Source organism: Physeter macrocephalus, chromosome 12 (assembly GCF_002837175.3).
Source record: "Physeter macrocephalus isolate SW-GA chromosome 12, ASM283717v5, whole genome shotgun sequence".
NCBI classification, from domain to species: Eukaryota; Metazoa; Chordata; class Mammalia; order Artiodactyla; family Physeteridae; genus Physeter; species Physeter macrocephalus.
This window is the reverse complement of record NC_041225.1, coordinates 55,273,051-55,291,248: the sequence shown is the minus strand read 5'-3', so window position 1 is coordinate 55,291,248 and position 18,198 is coordinate 55,273,051. Positions and strand designations below refer to the sequence as shown.

General features: G+C 44.3%; 1 long non-coding RNA gene across 1 annotated transcript in view; it reads left to right on the top strand.

Moving 5' to 3' along the window:
- Nucleotides 1-16,994, top strand: part of LOC129392640 (uncharacterized) — a 126,535-nt gene extending 109,541 nt beyond the window's left edge. The window contains exon 3 of the long non-coding RNA XR_008618878.1: nucleotides 16,927-16,994. This is a non-coding gene — a long non-coding RNA (uncharacterized lncRNA). The remainder of the gene's footprint in view (nucleotides 1-16,926) is intronic.
- The last annotated feature ends 1,204 nt before the right edge of the window (nucleotides 16,995-18,198 follow it).

The following is an 18,198-nucleotide window of genomic DNA, read 5'->3' as shown; positions in this document are numbered from 1 at the left end:
AATGAAATTAAAAATTCTCTAGAAGGAATCAATAGCAGAATAACTGAGGCAGAAGAACGGATAAGTGACCTGGAAGATAAAATAGTGGAAATAACTACCGCAGAGCAGAATAAAAAAAAAAGAATGAAAAGAATTGAGGACAGTCTCAGAGACCTCTGGGACAACATTAAACACCCCAACATTCAAATTATAGGGGTCCCAGAAGAAGAAGAGAAAAAGAAAGGGACTGAGAAAATATTTGAAGAGATTACAGTTGAAAACTTCCCTAATATAGGAAAGGAAATAGTCAAGTCCAGGAAGCGCAGAGAGTCCCACACAGGATAAATCCAAGGATAAACGAGCCAAGACACATATTAATCAAAGTCTCAAAAATTAAATACAAAGAAAAAATATTAAAAGCAGTAAGGGAAAAACAACAAACAACATACAAGGGAATCCCCATAAGGTTAACAGCTGATCTTTCAGCAGAAACTCTACAAGCCAGAAGGGAGTGGCAGGGCATATTTAAAGTGATGAAAGGGAAAAACCTACAACCAAGATTACTTTATCCAGCAAGCATCTCATTCAGGTTAGATGGAGAAATTAAAACCTTTACAGACAAGCAAAAGCTAAGACAATTCAGCACCACCAAACCAGCTTTACAACAAATGCTAAAGGAACTTCTCTTGATTGCTTATGTAACTTCATTTGGGGTACCTTTTCCAAAAAATACCTTTTCCAAAAAACACAGTCAAGTGTAAAAAAAAAAAAATCCAGCAGGCTTTGGGCTTTTTTTGGTGGGGGGGGGGTTTGCTTTGAGACTGAAAATGCGAATTTTTTGGTCATGCCGTTTCCTGGGTACTTTCCATATGTGCAGGAGACAGACTCACCAGAGGTTGGAAGGTCAACAGAAGAGAAAGCTCTTCTCCTCTGTGATAACAGGGATAAATGTGGGAGAGCTCCACAAGACTTGGGTGGTCAGGAAACCCAGGAATGATTCCAGAAAAAGCAGAGTGTACGAGAGTCATTCTGTCCTCTACCATAAAATAATTTGTAGAAGGCATTGTGCTGAGTATTCACAAATTGGTAATTTCACTGTTTAATATTTTCCAATCATTTTTCTTGGCCTAACATCTCTTTACTTACCCAATATTTATTAGGCACTACGTGCCAGGAACTTCAAACTTCAGAAATAAATATTATCCTAAGTATTGTCTTAAGAAGGATCTGTAGCTTTTTGTTCTCCCCATGAGCCCCAAAGCACGTATTGTGCTTCACTTATTGGCCATGGATACAGTGACCACTCTTTGAAGGCAGCTGAGGGTAGAAATTTTAGAATCCTTCCAAGCGATGCTTTTTATCCTAAGATTTCATCAGCACTCAGGATAGGTCTGAGAAGACTGTTGCAGGGGCCACTGTGATGGCTGTTGCCATTACTCCCTGACTCTACTTCCCTCGTGGAACCCTCTGATACCTGGCATCTATGTCTGAAAACCAATGTTCTGGTGAAAAGAAAATTATTTAATTAAGTGAAAATATTTTAAAAGCCAACAGACATTTTTTTCTGATTATAATGTTCTCACCAAAGAAATCCTTTGCTTATACAATCTCACCAAAGAAATTTAGCAAATAGAGGTAAGTGCAAAGTAGGAAATGAAAATCATCCTTTCTCCACTATGCAAAGATAAGCACTGATAAAATGTGGGTGTCTACATCTCTTCATTTTTCTAGATCTGATTTTCTTTTACAACAGTTTTATAGCCTGCTTTTTAATGTAACACTATATTGTGAACATTTCTGCAGGCCACTGCTTTTTCTTCTACCATAAAATTGTAATAGCTGCATATTCCATATGTAGATATTCCATTGTATCTATGTACCAAAATTGATCTAACTAACTGCATATTATTGGGCTCTCAGATTGTTTCCACTTTTTCAAGCACACACACAGGATAAACATTCTTGTCTCTAATTCTTTATTCCTATTTTTTTCATTCATTATTTTATTAAAATAATCCCCAGAAAAAGACTATCTGGGTAAAAAGATAAGCCCCAAATTTAAACCTTTCAGAACGTACATAGAGAAGCCTTGGATTTTGATGAGTAAGGTCTTTGGCCCGAGCTCTAACCCAACTGTGTGACCTTGAGCTTAACTACTCCATCTGTAAAATGGGGAACACGGTCCCACACCCCCATTGTATTTCAAAAGATGATTCTGAAAAGAATGTGGTTAAGACTTTTGAAATATAGCATGTGGGAGACACTAATGGTTATCTGCTCAGCAGCCATTCTTCACCATCCCTGACTACCTCGATTGGTGCCAGGTAGTCACCCCATGGTCCTTGTACATTTCGGGTTAGCCTAAATTTTTTTTTAAAAATAGTTATTTATGTATTTGGCTGTGCCCGGATCTTCGTTGTGGCATGCGGGATCTTTTAGTTGCGGCATGCAGGCTTCTAGTTGCGGCATGTGGGATCAAGTCCCCTGACCAGGGATCGAACGAACCCAGGCCCTCCGCACTGGGAGTGCAGAGCCTTAACCACTGGACCACCACAGAAGTCCCGGCCTAAACTGTTTACATGTAATCGCATCACCCCTGCCAGCAACAGGTTCAGGAATAGGCATATGAACCAATTCAATTTCATGAGATTCAAGGGGAAGTTTGCTGGGGCTTCTGGAAAATACCCCATCCTTAGGAGAGCCAGAGGAAGGGAGAGTCCGTCTCCCTGGACATTGTCACCTGCAAAAGTAAAGCTTGGCCATGTTGCCACAATAGCCATATTACCCCCAGCCTGAGAATAAAACTGAACACAGACGAGGCAAACCTGTGCATCGTGGGAAAGAGGGACTGCAGCTCCTGGATGAGTTAACCTTAAAGGCCACCCTGCTCTACTCTGCTGAGACCCAGTTTCAGTGCTGTGCGCTCTTGTAATCAGTCAATTTGAAATATAACCCCAATTCTGACTGTCGTCTTTTTCATTTTCTTTCTTAATTATAGAAAATGTTTTTTAATAGTCTCTTACAGGTTTCCTTTCCCGATTTTCTAAGAGATTATTTATGTCTCAAGGGAATATTTGACTGAGGAGGACAGTGCCTAGGCCAGCAATTCAGAAATGACTCATTAAATCTGCTGAGCTGAAAGAGCCCAACCCTGGCTTTCCGATTTGGTCACAAAATCAGATTTTTTTTTTTCACATTGGAAGGAAACTTAGGGCTCAATAGATCCTGATGCCCTGATTCTGTTTTGTAGTTGAGAAAACTGAGGTTCAGAAAGAGTTATAATGATTTGCTACCAAGTCCACGACAATTGGGGGCCCCCCAGGGGGCAGCTGCAAGAGCCTTACCTGGACTGTCAGTTTGACTCCTGCCACGTTTCAGTGGGGAATTTGAGCAAAAACATACCATAATTGATTCTTCACACGCTTTGTGTCCTGGCGAATCAAACCAACCCAATTGTATCCACAGTAAGAGCCCAAAGAGCAATGCTCCTATCCACCACACTGGAAGTCCAGTCTTCTTTTAGTCTCCCTTAGTGATGTTTTCTAGAAGTCCCTGGGGAGGGATCTCACAAATAACCCAGACTTCTTCCTGCAGCTCTACAGTGCCTCTGCTCTTGGTCTACACCTCTTGTTGCCCATCTGCTACTCTGACTATTATTCCTCTGTATTCCTGGGCCACAGTCCATGCTGCTGCCAAACACCCACCAACATCATCTCCATCCAGCCCATGGGTCATGTCCATGCTCTCTGACGGCCCCTGGACGGCCAGCTACTCGTGTTCTTCCTCTCCAGCCGATAAGACAACGCTTGTTTCTCATGGCTGCTGATTCGGACTGGGTCCCCCCAACGGAGCTGGAGCTCCGAGGGGTGGCTGCTGCCCCTCTTACTCAGCCTGGTCCTGCAGAGAGAACACGTGCACTCCAGGAGCGGCGTTTGCCGGGGCTAGTCTGACACAGCATCCTGCTGTGTGTGGGACCACATGTCCCTCTAGCATCCAGCTAGGCAAGGCGGCTTCTTCACTTGTGGTGTTTCTCAGAAACCTCATTTCCAAATTATGGGGTGGGACTAGAGCAGGAATTCTCAATGTATGAAGAACTTCAGGGCTGGAGGTTGGGCACCCATGAACCCTTTAAAATTGTATTCAGAGTTGTGTGTCAACTAACATTTTATAGGATCAAAAACCTCTAATTTTTATCAGAGTGTCAAAGAGGTCTATGACCCTGTAATGGTTGAGAACCACTGGTCTCTAGAAGGTCTCTAAACCAGCTGGTCTCTGAAGCTGTTTAAGTTCTAGTGTTCTCTGTGATTTACCCAAAGCGAAATCATTCAGGGACTCTCACAAACTGCTCGATTACATTCCTAAGTGGGTACATGAATTTATGCAAGAATTTTTAGCCTTGATTGCACTGTTGATGTTATATTTTTTAAGAGAATAACAAAGGATTAGGAGTTGAAGCTTTTATTAGCAAGATATTAGTGCTCTATCTCATAAAAAGATTATTTATTTTAACCTCAAGTATTGTAAATATTGGGAGATCTTTCTTTTCAGAGCAACAAGGTCTTGGAAACTATGCTGACTGGAAGAATGATAGGAAAAAGATGGTACTTAGAACTGTCTGCCTTTCCAGATGTCCTTCCAAGGAGTGGAAGGCCTGGGGAAGAGGTCTTCCTCCTTCTTCTGGGTGTAGCCTGTCTTTCCGGAATTGACCCCTAGACGGTGTTCTCGTGTTACTAAGGGATGTGGTCAGCACTTACATGGGAAATTGTGACCAGTGGCTGAAATTGTCAATTGGTCAAATGATAAGAAGTGAAATATAGACGATTGTTTAACCACAACTGGAAGACAGAATTGGAAAAGTGATGCAAAAATCTTCCTATACTACTTATAGTAAAAATTGGAAACATTTAGCAGTAGCCCAGCCATTGAAAACATGATTTAAGCGTGACATTTAGAGGAACCTGTCAATATTTCTTCAATTGTGGTAAAATACACATAACATAAAATCTACCATCTTAAACATTTTCAAGTGTACGGTTCAGGAGGTTTAAGTACATTCACAACGTTGTGCAACCAATCTCCAGAATTCTTTTCTTCTTGCAAAACTGAAACTGTATATGACATCCCCATGACTTATTTATTTTATAACTGGAAATGTGTGCCTTTTGACCCCCTTCACTCATATGACTGGACTACTGACTCAGGCAGACAGCTTCACAGGCAAATGCCCTTGGTTCACTACAAGTCAAACCATACCCCCTGCGATGCCCACCAGGAGGTCTTCTTCTAAGGCTCTACTAAACACACAGACCCACAAGACTGCCATGCCACACAGGGCACATTTGACTCAGAAGGAAGCACAGGCCAGGATGCAGGGTGTGCCAGCAGGAAACATCTGGCATTCCTCTCCTGCAGCTGACCACAAAACCATCCACACTATATCCACAAGCTATTCTCCTGAGCCCCAGGTGATGACGCAGATGTGAAGTGGTGAGTCTCACATCAGGAGGGTATGGAAACCAGCCTGGATTGGAAGCCCCCTGCTCCACAGCAACTAATATCTTTTGGAAGAACCCCACAGGTGTAGGTTCTATGGTCCCCACAGGGTCATGCCAGTTACAAGAGTGACTGCACTTAGGGAAACCCAGAAATAGAGCTTTCAAGCTGGTATTTATAGTTGTCCCAGTCCAGATAGAGTTTACCAATCAGGGCCATTTTTACTTTCTTTTATCAGGCCTTCAGGGAAACAGTGCTAGGAAGTTTACCAAAAGTCAAATGCTCAGGCCAAAGGGGAAAGGGTTTTGTTATGCCTTTATTCACAGTCCTTCAAATGGTTAAATTATAATTTCTGGCAAAACATCTGGTTAAATAGAAAGGAGTCAGAATGACACACTGATATGAAGAACTAAATTACACAATGAAATTTGTCATCTCTTATTGGTTACAGTTCTGTTCCCCAACTCATACAGATTGATAGTGATGGAGCTATAATTAGAAACTCAGATGCCTGACAACATGCCCATCAAATATCACGTTCTTTCCTAAGAGAAGGAAGAGGAAGCATGTGGAAAGGGAAGAAAAGGGGTGCTGATCTAGGAAGAAGGCAATAGGGAAAGGGGAAGGCACAAGGCATTTTCTTCATGGCGACGGCTTCTCCCCTGGCAGCAGAATAGTAGCTCTTTGAGATGCCGGATGGGACTCCACATGGGCAGGAAGGGGAATTAGGGCAGTAATTTGTGAATTCTCCCATCTTGCTAAAGAAGAGTCTCTTTCTGTCTTCAAAAGAGGAAAGTAATTTACTACACCAGTCACTCTGCAGGTGCTTTGAATTTCAAATAGAAAAACTGTGACAGCCTAGGAGATGGTGGTTCTGGGCTAGGACCTTCCCCAACCTGTTCCTACCCCCACCCCCCCGAGTCGTTGGAAAGGTCAGCATTTGTGGGCAAAGTGGACTAGATACGTTGTCCCTGTACCTCTTTCTCTTTCACCGAAGACAGGAATTCCTCTCTCTGTATTATGTACTTAATATACAGAAAGACATTTCTGGATCTTCATTTATGATAAGGAGGTCATGACAAGGAGAAACCTGAAAGATGGTTGCAAAGTCACTGTCACACTGGGAACAATTAGAAAATGAAGAAGCAGCCAGTCCATGAGTGAGGGAAGAGCCAGTCTGAGGGATGAAAGAGGGAGGTTTGGCCTGACTTGAGGAAGGTCCTATGTGAACATTGAAGCCAGGAGAGGTTTCCCGTTGGGCTGAACTCAAGGGTAGGGTCTGGAGCTTAGAGAATGAACTTACGGTTACAGGGTGGGAGGGAAGGGATAGTTAGGGAGTTTGGGACTGACATGTACACACTGCTATATTTAAAAAGGATAACCAAGAAGGACCTACTGTACAGTACAGGGAACTCTGCTCAATATTATGTAACAACCTAAATGAGAAAAGAATTCGAAAAAGAATAGATACATGGATATGTATAACTGAACCACTTTTCTGTACACCTGAAACTATCACAACATTGTTAATCAACTACATACTCCAATATAAAATAAAAAGTTTAAAAAAAATAGAGTAGGGTCTGGAGAAAGCAAGCAAAGGACTTCCTTCTCTGGCAGAAGGAACTCAGAGCAAGAACTCCAGTCCCTACTGAGATAAGGAAAAAGAAGAAGAGATGTCTGTGCTGGGAAGGGATTGAGTGGGGGAGGCATCAGTTGGGACAATAGCTAAGCGAGGTCAAACATCTACCTGTAATTTGTACGAGCCAGAAGGGGGTTCCCATCCAGAGCAGCTTCACACAGGAGTGAAGCTTCACAGGGACAGAGAGTTTTCTTCTTTGTAACTCCAGTCTCTGGAATTACTTAGCATCGAGTAAGTTATTCAATATGGCTGAACAAATATGGCCAGTGGGGAATGCTGCTGGATGCCTCACTATTGGGAAACCCATTTCCCCCAACTTTTCCAGACCGTTCTTAATTTCTGACTCACGGCCAACCAGTGAACACTGATTTTTAGTTCAGAAAATGTGCTTGCTCTAGAGATGGGAAGAGCTATAATCCATGAGATGGACCCACAGCATCTCAGGAGGTAACAATAGATGAGACATTGAAAAGAGCAGGAATCTCTTGCTCTGTGTGTGTGTGTGTGTGTGTGTGTGTGTATCTGCATCCTCCAGGGTTCTCTCTCAGGAACCAGATATGTTTGGCTTTTTTTTTTTTTTTTTTTTAAGCTTTGTGCCATCTGACAGCATTCAGTCTCTCCTCCAAGCTAATGCTCAAAGAAACTAAGGTGACCCTGTGTCACTAAATCATCACCAGCTGTGTCTTGCTTGAAAAAAATCTGTTATTAATATCAGAGCTGAATGTTATTTATTAACCAAACACTGCTTATTAATCATTTACTGGTATGTGGTGATGCTTAGAGTTAAGCCCCCAAAGACAACTCCCTGGCAGCTCAGAATTTATGGGTTTTTACAAAGTGAATGACAACAGTATGGGAGCAGTGCCACCAGGACACAGACGAAAAGGGTGCAGGAGAACATAAACATACAAGCCTTGGCCTAGTACACTGTTCCACTGAAGCCTTTTAAAATGCTTAGACAAAAGGGATGGCAGTAACCTTTGAGGAAAGGAAGCAGTTAATGTCAGAAGAAATCCAGACCTCTGAAAGTGAGGATGAACCCTAATTCTGCAGGATCAGGGAGTTAGCCCCTGTTGCCACCCTCAGCTGGATGCCGACAGCCTGAGGGAGCTTGGCTGGCAGAGTTTCTCCTCTCTCATATCCCTGGAGCTCATCAGTGTTAGGGTCAAGCTCTCTGGAGGTGTCCTCTCTAAATGCTACAGAATGTGACGTCATCTGTGAACCCTTCTGCCAAAAGGCATTTGAGCAAAGCTGCAGGTCAACAAATCGTCCTGCTCCTCCCCTTCCCCCTTCTCTCCCCGTCCCCAGAGAGTGACAGTGGAGACCAAAGGCAGGGTCCCTGGTGGCCTTATTTGAGGGAGAGGGACTGGGAGTGGCCACCTGCCAGAAACCTTCGTGGAAGGTACTGGCTACCTTGGTAGCAGTACTAGGAGATTGTCTCTCCAGAACTGTGGTCTGAGGTTACACAGGACTCAAGAACTCACCAGAGACAAAAAGGATCCTGGTTGAAATAGAAGGGGGAGCCCAGAGCTTTGGAACACACACATGCGTGCATACGTGTATTCACACCACGCACGCGTGTGAATGTACATTTGTGGACAAGTGCTCACAATCACGGAACTGGCGCATCTCCCCACACTCTTCCTGTGTTTTATTTCTCAAATTTCAGTTTTATTTCAGAAACAGTTGATCAGGGTAGGAAAAGATAATCAGAAAACACAGAAAAGTTTAATGAAGAAAATAATCCCATCACCGAGAGAAACATTTAATATTTTGTATCTGGCACTCTGGTCTTGGCAGACTGGGATTTCTTTACGTTGTTTTGAACAACTGGGATTGTACTCAATATACTGTTTTCTTTATGTTAACAATGTACTGTGAACCTATTTTAAGTTAAGGATATATTGTGAACGGGCCGCCACGTTCCCACGATTTTCAGCTCTGGTCTAGCATTCTGTGTCTGCGTGGACCCAGCCAGACGCTGTAGCTACAATCGGGATAAACTCATTTATTCATAACCTTGGCTTAAGGCGTAAGTAAAACTGATTAGCTCTTGACTCGGGCCCTGCAACCCCCAAAGTCCCAAGATATCAGTATTTTACTGAGCGCTGGGGGCGCAGAGCAGGGCTGCCATTTTTTTTTTTTTTTTTTAATTTTTATTGGAGTATAGTTGCTTTACAATGTTGTGTCTGTTTCTACTGTACAGCAAAGTGAATCAGCTATTCGTATACAGGGCTGCCTATCTTTCTTGTGAGTGTTTCTGGGAGGAGAGACCATTTTCTTCTCTCCTGTGACTGGATTTCTTTTCTCTCTCTCTGCTCACTTGTTTGCCAGGAACCCCCATGTGTGTTGTTTTAGCATTTCTGAGTGGTTCAGAGCAGTAACAGGGAAGTGGGGAGGAAGGGGTAGCTTCAGCATTCAGGGAAACTACAAACCTCTCCTTCTTGAGTGTCAGCCTGCAGGCATTCCCTGGTCTGAAAAGCCACCCTCACTCTCCCAGAACTAGTGACAGAGGAAGAGCAGCTGTCGGGTGGGTGCTGAGCCGTGACTTGCCCCACCTCCTATCTGCTACCATTTAAAACCATCTGGGGGCAGAGAGCTAAACTGCTCAGCCCTTCAACTTTGTGGCCACACACATTCTCTAAAGAGATGTTTACTAGCTGCACAGGGGAAAAAAAAATCTTCTTAGAAAAGTTGAAAAGATACTCTCAGTTTTCTCTGCTTTCCCTTGTCTGATTCTCCATAAGAAGGTATTTGTGGCCTCTGTAAACCGTGCCTCAGTTTCTCCCTTGGGCTTCAATATTTTCCTCACAACCTCCTCTTGCTACTGTGAAATGCAGTTGCCTAAGGTGGCCCTGGTTCTAATTCCCCCAAAACTCCATGGGCCCATGTCTTAGTGAGGGAGGAAGGGAGGAAGAGATGGCTCAAGTCCTTCACGGGGTCATTCTTCTGACCCACACAGTCCAGCCTACTCAACCCTGGCCCCGGGGGCGGTCGGTGGGGGGAGCTCTTGACATGACCCCCTGAGGATCGTACATACACTGGACAGAAAAACACGGGACCTTTTCTTTTTCAGAATTTTACCCCCCTTTTTTTTCCCTCTTCTTCTTATTTCTTTCTCTGGGTCAATAACCCTAGGGAGAAAGAGAAAATGTGATTGTGGAAGCCTAGGGAAGGTGAGGAAAAGCAGGGTGGGAACCAGCAACAGATCATAATGACCAAGAACACATCACAGTTGATAGCGCTTTACAGTTTACAAAGCAGTTTCATCTCCTTCACCTCAGCTCCTCACGACAGCCTGAAGAGGAAGACCGAACAGGTATTCTGGTGATCTGGATAACTACAGACTAGGAACTGCAGGCCTGCAATGGATGCTGTGGTCTGCCACTCAGATGCGCCCTCAGGAGAGAGGAACTCATTTCCCTGGCTGTGGGGAGTGCTGGCTGCTGCTGGCCGCAACTGAGTCCCTCACTGGGAACTGTCCTCTATGCAAGGGATCTGCCTCACCCTTCCTGGGCCCTTGCTTTGATGCTGGACGATTTTAAAGGGCCATCCCAGCTCCAGAACACCCTGTAGGATCAGCTGCATCAGAATTCAACAAATGGGGTTTTACTTTTCGCGCCGCTTTGAAAACTCCATTTCTCTTCACTCGGTAACTCATTACGCTTATCTGTCTATGACTCTATCAACGAATACACGCTTAGTCTTTAACAGCTACAAAATATCCCATTGTACGGATATATCATTATTTATTCATCCAACCCCTTATTGTTGAATACTTAGATATTTTCCAATAATTTGCTATCAATTATAAGTACTTTGTTGAACATCTTTGTATATACATCTTCTCAAAAGGTGTCCAACTATCTTTAGGATGAGTTCCTAATGGCTGGGTCAAAGGACACTGCCCTCCAGAAAAGTGGTAACAACCTACATTCCCACTCCAAGTGTTGGGAAAATCCCCAAATCCAGCTGTCTCAGTTCAAATTCATGACGATAAAACTCAAACGGACATGCAGCACTACAATCCTTCTACACATCCCTACCTAGTTTACTTTCCTACTTTTTAAGATAATTCTTTTAAATGTTTTCATTTCTTCTTAACCCTTCCACATCCCTTCCCTCTCTCACATGCCCAGCTACTGTCCTGGTTTCATACCTAAAAAAATAGAAGCCATCTAGGGCAACACTCTTTTTTTTTTTTTTGGCTGCTCCATGCAGCTTGTGACATCTCAGTTCTACTACCAGGGATTGAATCCGGGGCCCACGGCAGTGAGATCACAGAGTCCTAACCACTGGACCGCCAGGGAATTTCCAAGGGCAACACTCTTATCTGTCTACCCCCAATCAATAAACACACACACACACACACACACACACACACACACACCCCTTCCTCCTTCACCGTGGCAAAGAGTCTAGCAGTGGTCAACATTTTCCTTGAACCACATTGGCCCAACTACTCAAGGACTTCTCTTCTGCAATGTTCTCTTTCTCTCCCACGTCCTCATCACCATCTCTTTCTTTCTCTCTCCTGGATCATTCTCAAGAGCATAAAAAAATCTGTCAACTCCCATCTTAAAATACAAACAAATCAAAAATAACAAAATGAAAGAAAACCCTCTCCTGAGCCCATGTTTCCTCCAGCCTTCACTCCATTCTCTCGGGTTCCCTTCCCAGCAAAACTTCTTGAACAAGGTGTCTACACTCCCTGCCTCCACTTCCTCATTGCCATCCACTCTCTACCCACCCCCAGTGAGTCCCCACCACTCACCCGCACTGTTCTTGTCTAGATCACTGGTTCCTTTCATGTTGCCAAACCTAATGGACACATCTTGGTTCTCGCTTAATTGATTCTCTGTGGCAGCAGCAGTGTCTACAACTGACCACTCTTTCCTGAAACCCTCCCCGCTCTTCCCTTTTAACTTACAGGCTTCTCCTACCCAAACTTTTTTGCTGGCTCCTCCCACTTCACCTGAATGCTGAAGGTTGGAGCGCCCCAGGGCTCAGTCCTTGGCCCTCTAAGCCCATCCCCTCTTCTCCTTCTCAGTATCTGGCACATAAAATCAATACCGAAATTTGACCAAGACAACCCAGAAAGAAAAATAGATACAGATCAATGTCGTATCTTTCATCCACTCATTCAATACATATTTACTGAACAACTACTATTTGCCAGGCAGCGCGAGAAGAGAATGGTGAATGAGATAGACAAGGTCTCTGTTCTCAAGAGACTTAAAATCCAATGGCAGATATGTTGGGTTGGCCAAAATGTTCGTTAAGATGTTACAGAAAAACCGACAGAACTTTTTGGCCAACCAATAGATATAACCAAGAGACAAGATAAGCAGATTGAGATGGATGCAAGCTAGAACACAGAGAGGATTATAGGTTTGAGAGCAATAGGGTGGGGACGGGGCACTGCTAGGAGGGTCAAGGAATGATGCTCTAAGACAACATATCTGATGAAGCCAGCCGTGCCAAGATCAGAGAAGAATTTTCCAGGCAGAAAAGAACAGCAAGCCCAGAAAGTCCAAGGCAAGAAGGAACTCTGACATTTGAGGCATTGCAAGGGGACCACAGAGTGGCTGGAGAGCAGTGCGCCAAGAAAGGTAGGAAGGGTCCAGATGGGGTAGGCCACAGCGGGTGGAGATGTATTGTAAATTCACTGGGAACGTGTTAAAGAGTTTCAAGCAGCATGCTTGGAACTTAATATTTAAAAATTCTCTGGGGCTTCCCTGGTGGCGCAGTGGTTGAGAGTACGCCTGCCGATGCAGGGGACGCGGGTTCGTGCTCCGGTCCGGGAGGCTCCCACATGCCGCGGAGCGGCTGGGCCCGTGAGCCATGGCCGCTGAGCCTGCGCGTCCGGAGCCTGTGCTCCGCAACGGGAGAGGCCACAACAGTGAGAGGCCCGCGTACCACAAAAAAAAAAAAAAAAAAAAAAAAAATTCTCTCGAGCTAACCTGTGGAAATTGAGTTTTATGGGAATTCAAATGACTAGTTGGAAAATTATCTCTTTTTTTTAACTGAGTCATATGAAACTCCAATAATACAATGATGTATTCATTTTAAAAAAAAGAGCCATCTCAAAGGTACATAACCATAAAGTGCAAAAATCCCACACTCAAAGCAGAGGTGAGTTCATTGTCAAGGTTCTTAAATGGGTTATTTGTCTTTTTTAAACATTTAGCTTTATCAGAGGCTTTTTTTTTCTTTTTTTGTGCCTCTGAAAAAAAAATTTGGCATGGATTCTAAACAAACACACAAAAGATTCTCTAATCTCCTTTGATTCATAAATGAGCTATTTCCTTACTTAAGCACAATTAGGAATGGCTTATTTTCTCAATTTTAAGTGAGTTTCTGAAATATATCACGTGACTCAGAGGATAAATGGAAATTAGAAGCTGTTGCTGCTCTTTCTAGGTTATGAATCATACCCTCCTGCTTCTCCTCTACAATTTGCTACAACTAATGTCTGAAATCTAAGACCGCTGCCATGAATTAACTTATAATTCTTAGTGGAAAGGAGATTACCCAACTCGGTACTGTAGGTGATTATTTACATCAGGCATGTGGTGATCAGCTGGGAAATCCTTTGTGTATTTAAGATCCTCCTCTCAGAACTTTTGGATATCTATGTAACACTGCCTTCAGGATAAAAGTAAGATGGGGCCGGGGGTTGCTCTGGAGTTGTTTTCAGATATCTTAACACACATTTGTACTAAATATGTAGAAGGATATCATGTATACACACGCATAAATTATTGCACCCCCAAACAACCACAGGTGAGGAACGTTTTTCGTGTACACACACTTATTCTACTGGCTTTCTGGCTTCATCTCTCCCTCCCCTTCAGATTTTGTGGGGCTGTTTTGACTCATGAATTGTCTAGGCTAATTATTCAGAGGATTTAAGCCTTTTGGGTATTGAGGTTGTGGTTGGTGCTATTTTGACTCTAAGATAAACGTTCTCCCCCATTTCACGATGCTCAAGACCTTTTAAATCCACAGAAGTGTCTCCAGGGCCCTGGGGACTCAGGGAAGGCTCTGCTTCTCCCTGTGTCACAGACACCCTGCAAGTCGTGGAATTCTGCAACCAAAGCCAACTTCGCCTAGTGCTGATAAACAGACACTTATCTCATGGCATCTTTAGAGCAGAGGTGAAGCGACACCTACACCTACGCACGCCGTGTCACAATCATTGCAGATATCGTTGGGGGAGATTATAAGGTCAGATATTGCATAGCTCCCCTGCATTCCTGGCTCTTTCCTTTCCTTCCCCCATGACCTTCCTGGGCTCGAAATGTCCCTTCTCAGATTCAGAAAGGAAAACGACCAGCTGCTGCCTTTCCCCCAAAGTTGTTCTTACACTTTCATTTTTCTGCTCTATCGACCTAAATGCTGGAGACACTTTCTTCCCCCACCTACCAGCTTCCAACGCCACTACCTTCCTCACTCCCCTGCTTATCTTTGAGAGTCACCTTTGCCATGTTCGTGATCATTTCTGAGATGTCTTAGTAAAAAGTAAAAATCCCCCCCCAACCCTTCCTTTTTCTCTAAGCCAGCATTCCAGCCAGGCTGGGAGGGAAAAGGTCAGCGTTGAGCTGCCTCTCCCCTCTGGGACTTGAGAATTCATTCATTTCCCCTCCTTTTCAGGAATGCTGCTCCCCCATTGCACTTGTGGCAGCAAACAGGTTTTATCTGCTTCATTTCCTCCGGCATTTATTGAACTTGCCTCAGCCTTCTCTGTCTTCTCACTCTGTGAGACTGTTTTGTAAATTTGCATTTGTCATGCTTTTCCCAATTATTAAAGAAAAAGGACATTAACTACCATCCAGTGAATTCCCAACCTAGTGCCCCTGGTCACCAGACATGGCCTCTTCTCCTCCTTTGGCTCTTAGCGAGCTGGGGGCTAATGACTACATGCAGCAACCTTGCAGATTCTTCTTCAGATATCTTTGGTGAGATAATTCACATATTTTAAGGAAAATGGCACCTCCGAGGACACGGTTATCTTAGCCCTTGGTTCTTTCAATAGTTATGATATTTTTAGCAAGATGATCAGCTTTTCAATGAACTTGATCCTTTTCTGAAGAAATTGTTCAAAATGTGCGGCATCCTCAACGCCATCTTCCACGGGAGGGCAACAACCAAAGGTGAACTTCACAACCTGTTTCTTTGTGGGGTTTTTCTGGCCACTCTTCATGACAAATTTTTTGTTTGTTTTTGTCGTAAAAGCTTTGCTGGATCTAAAATCACCTTTGCGATAACATAGCTCTTCCTTATCTCTCCACCACTGTGTTGAAAAGCACTGCACCTAAACTTTTCTTAATTAGGCGAACTTTTCGACTCCTCATTCATTTTAAAATGAGAATCAGGTTTTCTGCGAAATCTCTACTTAGTAAAAACCAAGGAATTTGCTTTAAATTAGAATTCAGTAAGAAAAGACAAACCCACACACAACTTGATGCCTCCAAACAGGACTTTACACCAAAGGCAACAAAGGCAAAGGCGCATTCAAGGGTCCACCGTGGAGAAAGAGTAGAGCAAATGGAGATGTTCAAAAGAAAGTTACTATGTACTGGAAGAAAGAGGAGTCTGGGCAAGTACAACTCAAGAGCAATTTTTTTTTTAAGGTTTCAGAAAAGCGCCCAAGTAATTTGAGTTGGGTGCTATTTACAAAACACGGTGACAGGAGGGTCACCCGGTTGGTTCTAAGCCTGGCTAAGGAGAAGGGAGTATGCAGCCCCTCTTAGCAAGTGAGGAGAGACCAACTTTGCCCACCACCAAAAAGCCAGCTTTCTCCTGGGACCCCCAAGCATTACCGGAGCCCTCAGCTTCCCTTTGATCGTTAGCCTAACTGGGCTTCCCTGGGGGATGGGGATCTGCGCTGCTCAGCTCTGGCTGTGAACTTCTAACCCAAGAAGCATTCTTATCCCATTATGATGAAATCCACAGGGTTCCACAATTTAATTCTTCTATGACCACTGAATGTATACCAGGTGCTGGGGGAGGGGAGGAGGAGAGCGGGGAGACTGGACTGTACACGTGACCAAGTCCCCACTTTCCAGGTCCTGAGGGTCTAGCTGAGCAGAGACATTTCACTGGATATGAAACCAAATATAACACCAGATAGAATAAAGTCAATGGAGTAATAGTGCAAATTGCTCAAGGGATCCAGAGGGGAAAAGAATTCGTTCCATGTTGGGGAGAGGAGGAAAAGGGAATGAGAATTTTCACAGCAGAGAAAGGGAGAGAGCATTTTTGGCTGAGAGAACAGCTTGAAATGGAGTCTGTATTTAGAGAACACTTTTTAATAGTCTGGCATGGCTGTGGGGGGAATCCGATAATTTGATGGGGGGTGAGACAGACACAGAACCTCCACATCAAATCCTATGGGGGGTGGGGTGGAAGGCAGTGAGTATCCTCCATGGGACTTAGGCAAATAAAAGTGTTTTGTTTTTTTTTTTAGTTTAAGAGAAGATTTGCCTGGCTAAGGAAATCTTTGGAATTAGAGAAGGGAATCTATAGATAATAATAATAGTAATAGTTATAATAATAATAATGGCGGTGATTTGGTCAAACTGGAAGCGATTTAAGATATACATAGTCTTTTAGAGCTGAAGGAACTTTGAAGCCCATCTCCTGCAGCTCACTTATTTTAAAAACAGATGAGGAAATCGATGCCCAGAGAAAAGTCCCTTGTCTCAAATCCACAGCTAGTTAGGGGCAAAGCAAGGTTGGAGCACAGATCTCTTTCTTCCTAAACCAGATCACTTTCCACTAAAATGTGTCAATCTGCACCCTCCCAGCTATTTTTCAGAGAAGAAAAAGCAGCGAGGCAGGCGTTTCAGTTTAAGAGGGCTGCCTGAAGTCCCACAGCCACTGGTGGCTCAGATGGAACTCAAACCAAGGACATTAGAGTCATCAAGCCAACACTCTCCCGTAAACATTCTTACTACAATTAAACCCATTCACGAGGGATGAAGCACGGGACAGAAGAGTGAGTGTGGTAATTAAAGCCCAAGAATGCACGTTTCTCCAATCATGACCTGGGTGAGAAAGACAGGGGCTGCAGGAGTCTGCTTTGCCTCAGCTGCCATCCGGCTCCACCACGCACAAGCCAAGCTGCAGGGACCTCTCTTTCTCCACCAAAGGCTTAGCTGCAATATGGTTTAAATTAGACATTTCTTGCCTGAGTAGAACAAATCACTTAGGTTATACGCTGACAAAAAAGGAACAGTCTGCATGCTTGGAGAGCTTAGGGGGAATTAAATTACGTGCTGTCACTTCAGAGTTGTTCCTCTGTCCTCTCCACCACCACCTCTCAATCGCCTGCAGGAGTCCTGGAGCCTTGCGTGCAAGCTGAGCCATAACCCAGGGGCTTAACATAAACTCCGGGCTCTCAGGTCATTGGGAAATAACAGGTATATCCGGTTGGGTCTTTTGTGCTTGTCTGCACGCAAATTAAAAGCTCGTGCAAAGCTGAACTCCTCGGAGCGCTGGTTAGGGAGAAGGTATGATGCCCTGGAAGAGAATTCTCACACAATCTCCGTGTTTACTTTTTCAGGGATGGGGGTGGAGGGCTGAGCTTCTTATGGGAAGTTCGCACCGCTGGGCAGCTGAGCTCAGAAGGGGCGGGATGTGGAGGTGGCCTTGGGCCAGATGATCTGCTGGGAGCAGGGCTCTGAAGGACTCAATGTCGGCGCTTTGAAGGGGTGCAGTTCTCGTAGACCTTCAGGGAGGGGAGTAGAGGTGGGCACGCCAACGCCTGCACTTCCTGGCTGGTGGCAACAATGGCAAGAAGGCTTGCGGGGGCAGAGTTGGATGGGGAGGGGCATGGGATGGGGCCTGACACTAAGGGGAGGGGCCGTGCACCAAGAGCTGTCACCTCCCTCCCCACCTCCCTCAGTCTTTTGAAGACCCCACTACAATTCAGCTTTGAACCCTCCAGAAGGCTGGTTGGAGTGGGAAAGGGTGTCTACTCTGTCCCCATGCTTCCTCTAATGGGAAGCAGTAATGTTCATGTCTCCTGCCCTTAGGATTTTGCTTACCTGGTCTGACTGGGAAGTAGCAGAGTATTT